The sequence below is a fragment of the Panulirus ornatus genome, chromosome 3 (assembly GCF_036320965.1).
Source record: "Panulirus ornatus isolate Po-2019 chromosome 3, ASM3632096v1, whole genome shotgun sequence".
NCBI lineage: Eukaryota > Metazoa > Arthropoda > Malacostraca > Decapoda > Palinuridae > Panulirus > Panulirus ornatus.
In genome coordinates this window covers 57,327,056-57,334,400 of record NC_092226.1, presented here as the reverse complement: position 1 = coordinate 57,334,400, position 7,345 = coordinate 57,327,056, and positions in this window count along the sequence as shown.

The window sequence follows — 7,345 nt, the reverse complement described above, 5'->3', positions numbered from 1 at the left end:
AAGTAAAGTCAGGGGTTAGTGAGAGGACAAGAGCAAGGGAAGGAGTAGCACAGACGAAAAAATGGCCCAACCCACCTACATACACGTGTATATACATGCAAGTCCACATATGCACATACCTATACTTTTGAACGTATACATACATATACATACACAGACATATACATATATACACATTTACATAATTCATATTTACTGCCTATATCATTTCCGTCAACACCCTGGCACACATGAAATGACAACACCCTCCCCCCGCACGCGCTTGAGGTAGCGCTAGGAAAAGACAACAAAGGCCACATTCGTTCACACTCAATTTCTAGCTGTCATGTATAATGCACCGAAAACACAGCTCCTTTTCCGCATCCAGGCCCTACAGACGCCCTACAACCCCCAGACGCTTCACATGCCCTGGTTCAATTCACTGACAGCACGACGACCCCGGTATACCTTATCGTTCCAATTCACTCTGTTCCTTGCACGCCTTTCACCCTTCTGCATGTTCAGGCCCCGATCGCTCAAAATCTTTTTCACTCCATCCTTCCACTTCCAATTTGGTCTCCTACTTCTCGTTCCCTCCACCTCGACACATACATCCTCTTTGGCAATCTTTCCTAACTCATTCTCTCCATTTGACCAAATCATTTCAATACACCATCTTCTGCTTTCTCAACCACACTCTTTCTGTTGCCTCACATCTCTCCTATTCTTCCATTACTTACTCGGTATAACAACCTCACACCACATATTGTCCTCACACATCTCATTTCCAACGTATCCACCATCCTCCGCACAACCCTATCTATAGCTCGCAGATCACAACTATATATATCATTGTTGGAACCACTATTCCTTCAAACATACCTATTTCTGTTTTCCGAGATAATGTTCTCGCCTTCCACACATTTCTTAACGCTCCCAGAACTTTCGCCCCTTCCCCCACCCTGTGACTCACTTTCGCTTCCATAGTTCCATCCGCTGCCAAATCCATCCTCACATATCTAAAACACTTCACTTCCATCAGTTTTTCTCCATTTAAACTTACCTCCAAATTGACCCTCTCCCTCAACTTTACTGTACCTAATAACCTTGCTCTTATTCACATTTATGCGCAGCTTTCTTCTTTCACACACTTTACCAGTCACCAGTTTCTGCAGTTTCTTACCCAAATCTGCCACCAGCGCTGTATCATCAGTGAACAACAACTGACACTCCCAAAGACCTTTCATCCACAACGGACTGCATACTTGCCCCTCTCTCCAAAACTCTTGCATTAACCTCCCTAACAACCCTATCCATAAACAAATTAAACAACCGTGAAGACATCACGCACCCCTACCGCAAAGCAACATTCACTGAGAACCATTCACTTGCGTCTCTTCCTACTATTTCACATGCCTTACATCCTCGATAAAAACTTTTCTCTGCTTCTAGCAACTTGCAATCCACACCATATATTCTTAATACCTTCCACAGAGCATCTCTGTCAACTCTATCATATGCCTTCTCCAGATCCATGAATGCTACATACAAATCCATTTTTTTTCTAAGTATTTATCACATACATTCTTCAAAGCAACCACCTGATCCACACATCCTCTACCACTTCTGAAACCACAATGTTCTTCCTCAATCTAATGCTCTGTACATGCCTTCACCCTCTCAATCAATACCGTCAACAATACTCAACAAACTCTGTAATGCTCTGTAATTTGAACACTCACCGTTATCCCATTTGTCTTTGTACAGTAGCACTATGCATGCATTCCGCCAATCCTCAGGCACTTCACCATGAGTTATACATACCTTAGATATCCTTACCAACTGGTCAACAACACAATCACCCCATTTTTGATAAACTCCACTGCAATACCATCCAGACAATCCAAAAAGAGAGATATACATAAGTATACGTATGTAAGTAGGAGAATTGCCCAGAGAGCGTTATTGGAGCATGTCAATTGATAGGCGCTTGAAAGAGAGGCTTTTGGATGTTAATGTGCTGAGAAGTGCAACTGGAGGGATGTCTGATCATTATCTTGTGGAAGCAAAGGTGTTAGGGTGAAGAAAGTGGTGAGAGTAAGTGCGCTTGGGAAGGAGATTTGTGTGAGGAAGTACCAGGAGAGGCTGAGTGCAGAATGCAAAAAGATGACAGCAAAGGACGTAAGGGGAGTGGGGGAGGAATGGGATGTATTCAGGGAAGGAGTGATGGCTTGCACAAAAGATGCTTGGGGCACGAGAAGTGTGGAGGTGGGCAGATTAGAAAGGATTATTAGTGAAAGAGAAGAAAGAGACATTTGGACGATTTTTTGCCAGGAAATAGTGCAAATGACTTAGAGATGTATGAAAGAAAGACCAAGAGAAAGGTGCAAGAGGTGAAAGAGAGGGCAAATGAGAGATGGGGTGAGAGGATATCATTAAGTCTTTGGAAGAATGAAATGATGTTTTGGAAGCAGGTAAATAAAGTTCGTAAGGTAAGAGAACAAATGGGAGTATCGGTGAAGAGGGCTAATGGTAAGGTAATAACAAGTAGTGGTGATGTTTGAAGGAGATGGAGTGAATATTTTGCAGGTTTGTTGAATATGTTAGATGATGGAGTGACAGATATAGGGTGTTTTGATCGAGGTGGTGTGCGAAGTGAGAGAGTTAGCGAAAATGATTTGGTAAACAGAGTAGAGGTAGTGAAAGCTTTGCGGAAGATGAATATACGTATATATATATATATATATATATATATATATATATATATATATATATATATATATATATATATATATATATATATATATATATATATATATATATATATATATACATATATATATATATATATATATATATATATATATATATATATATATATATATATATATATATATATATATATATATATATATATATATATGTATATATATATATATATATATATATATATATATATATATATATATATATATATATATATATATATATATATATATATATATATATATATATATATATATATATATATATATGCCCTTATTCATTCCCGTCGCCATCCCGCCACACATGGAATGAAAACCCCCTCCCCCGGCATATGGGAGAGGTAGCGCTAAGAAAAGACAACAAAGGCCACATTCGTTCACACTCAGTCTCTAGCTGTCATGTATAATGCACCAAAACCACAGCTCCCTTTCCATTTCCAGGCCCCACTAAACTTTCCATGGTTTATCCCAGACTTTTACATACCCTGGTTCAATCCACTGACAGCACGTTGACCCCGGTATACTGCATCGTTCCTAGTCACTCTATCCCTTGCACGCCTTTCACCCTTTTGCATGTTCAGACCCTGATCGCTCAAAATCTTTTTCACTCCATCCATCCACCTCCAATTTGGTCTCCTACTTCTCCTCGTTCCCTCCACCTTTGACACATATATCCTCTTTGTCAATCTTTCGTCACTCATTCACTCCATGGTACCAAATCATTTCAAAACACTCTCTTTTGCTCTCTGATCCACAATCTTTTTATTACCACACATCTCTCTTACCCTTTCAATGCTTACTCGATCAAACCACCTCACACCACATATTGTCCTCAAACATCTCATTTCCAACACATCCACGGTCTTCCGCACAACCCTATTTATAGCCCATACCTTGCAACCATATAGCATTGTTCGAACTACTATTCCTTGAAACATGCCCATATTTGCTTTCCGACATAATGTTCTCGCGTTCCTCACATTTTTCAGCGCTCCCAGAACTTTCGCCTACTCCCCCACCTTGTGATTCACATCCGCTTACATGGTTCCATCCGCTGCCAATTCCACTCTCAGATATCTAAAACACTTCACTTCCTCCAGTTTTTCTCCATTCAAACTTACCTCCCAGTTGACTTTCCCTCAACCCTACTGTACCTAATAACCTTGCTCATATTCACATTTACTCTCAGCTTTCTTCTTTCACACAATTTATCAAACTCAGTCACCAGGTTCTGCAGCTTCTCACCCGAATCAGCCACCAGCGCTGTATCATCAGCAAAAAACAACTGACTCACTTCCCAAGCCCTCTCATCTACAAAACTCTTGCATTCACCTCCTTAACAACCCCATCCATAAACAAATTAAACAACCATGGAGACATCACGCACCCCTGCCGAATCGACATCCATTGGGAATCAATAACTATCCTTGCTTTCTACTCGTACACATGGCTTCTTTCCTCGACAAAAACTTTTCAATGCTTCTAGCAACTTATCTCGCACAGAGCATCTCTATCAATTCTATCATATGTCTTCTCCAGATCCATAAGTACCACATACAAATCCATTTGTTTTTCTAAGTATTTCTCATATTCATTCTTCAAAGCAAACACCTGATCCACACATCCACTACCACTCTTGGAACCACACTGCTCTTCCCCAATCTGATGCTCTGTACATACCTTGACCCTCTCAATCAATACCCTCCCTTATACTTTCCCAGGAATAATCAGCAAACTTATATCTCTGTAATTTGAATACTCACCTTTATCCCCTTTGCCTTTGTACAATGAAACTGTGCATGCATTCCGCCGATCCTCAGGCACTTCACCATGTGCCATACATTTATTGAATATCCTCACTAACCAGTCAAATACACAGTTACCCCTTTTTAATAGATTCCACTGTAATACAGTCCAAACCCGCCACCTTGAAGTAATTCATCTTCCGCAAAGCTTTCACTACCTGTTCTTTGTTTGCCAAACCATTCTCCTGACCCTCTCGCTTCGTACACCACCTCGACCAAAACACCCTATATCTGCCACTCTATCATCAAACACATCCAACAAACCTTCAAAATACTCACTCAGTCTCCTTGTCACTTCACCACTACTTGTTATTTCCTCTCCATTAACCCCCTTCACCGATGTTCACATGTGTTCTCATGTCTTACGCACTATACTTACCTCCTTCCAAAACATCTTATTCTCCGTAAGATTTAATGATACTCTCACCCAAATTCTCATTTGCCCTCTTTTTCACCTCCTGCACCTTTCTCTTGAACTCCTACGTCTTTCTTTTATATATCTCCCAGGCATCTGCACTATTTCCTTGCAAAAATTGTCCAAACACCTCTCCCTTCTCTTTCACTAACAATGTTACTTCTTCATCCCACCACTCACTACCCTTTCTGATCATCCCAACTGCCACCTTTCTCATGCCACAGGCATCTTTTGCGCAAGCCATCGCTGCTTCCCTAAACATATCCCATTCATCCTCCACTCCCCTCATGTGAATTGCTCTCACCTTCTTCCATTCTACACTCAATCTCTTCTGGTACTTCTTCATACAAGTTTCCTTTCCAAAATCACTTACTCTCACCACTCTCCTCACCCAAATATTCTCTCTCCTTTTCTGAAAACCTCAACAAATCTTCACCTTTGCCTCCACAAGATAATAATCATACATCTTGTTGCCCCTCTTAGCTCATTAACATTGAAAATTCTCTCTTTCAAGCGCCTATGAATCAACACCTAAATTTTCAAACCATTCATTCCCAATCACCAGTCCTTTTCCAGCACACATATTTAAATGCTCTTCACCATTTCCATTTCCAACACTGAATGTCTCATGTTCACTAATTATATCCTTAACTGCCACATTACTCGTTTTTGCATTCAAATCACCCATCACTATAACCCAGTCTCATGCATCAAAGCTGCTAACACACTCACTTAGCTACTCCAAAAACAATTGCCTCTCATGATCTTTATTCTCATAACCAGGTCCATAAGCACCAATAATCATCCATCTCTCTCTCCATCCACTTTCTGTTTTACCCCTATCAATCTAGAGTTTACTTTCTTACACTGTATCACATACTCCCACAACTCCTCCTTCAGGAGTAGTGCTACTCCTTCCTTTACCCTTGTCATCTCACCGCCCCCTGACTTTCCTTCCAAGACATTCCCAAACCACACTTCCCCTTTACCGTTGAGCTTCCCTTCCCTCGGAGCCAAAACACGCAGGCTCCTCTCTTCAAACCTGCTGCCTAGCTCTCCTTTTCTCTCATCTTGGTCACATCCACACACATTTAGACACTTCAATCTATTTCTTCGAGGAGGATGAGGACTCACCGCATGACTCCTTCTTCAGCTTGCCCTTTTAGAAAGTTGGAATACAAAGAGGGGGAGCGTTTCTAGACCCACCCGGGGAATGCGTGAGAAGTATTCTTTCTCCCCTATCCCCAGGGATAATACATAGTATATATATATATATATATATATATATATATATATATATATATATATATATATATATATATATATATATATATGTATATATATATATATATATATATATATATATATATATATATATATATATATATATATATATATATATATATATATATATATATATATATATATATATATATATACATATATATATATATATATATATATATATATATATATATATATATATATATATATATATATTTATTATTTTATTATTTATTATACTTTGTCGCTGTCTCCCGCGTTTGCGAGGTAACGCAAGGAAACAGACGAAAGAAATGGCCCAACCCCCCCCCCCCCCCCATACACATGTATATACATACGTCCACACACGAAAATATACATACCTACACAGCTTTCCATGGTTTACCGCAGACGCTTCACATGGCTTGATTCAATCCACTGACAGCACGTCAACCCCGGTATACCACATCGCTCCAATTCACTCTATTCCTTGCCCTCCTTTCACCCTCCTGCATGTTCAGGCCCCGATCACACAAAATCTTTTTCACTCCATCTTTCCAACTCCAATTTGGTCTCCCTCTTCTCCTTCTTCCCTCCACCTCCGACACATATATCCTCTTGGCAATCTTTCCTCACTCATCCTCCCCCATGGCCCAAACCACTTCAAAACACCTCTTCTGCTCTCTCAACCACCCCCTCTTTTTATTTCCACACATCTCTCTAAACCCCTTTCTTACCCTCGATCAAAACCACCTACACCCCACATTGTCCTCAAAAATCTCATTTCCAGCACATCCATCTCGCGCACAACTCTATCCATAGCCCAACCCTCGCAACCATACACCATTTTTGAACCACTATTCCTTCAACATACCCATTTTTGCTTTCCGAGATAAGTTCTCGACCCCTTTCCCCACATTCTTCAAGGGCCCCCCGATTTTCGCCCCCTCCCCCTCCCCACTTCCGCTTTCCCTATATATATATAAAATATTATATATATATATATATATATATATATAAATATAAAATTTTAAAATATATATATATATATATATATATATATGAAAAAAAGGCAAATGAGAGTTTGGGGGGAGAGATATCATTAAATTTTTGGAGAA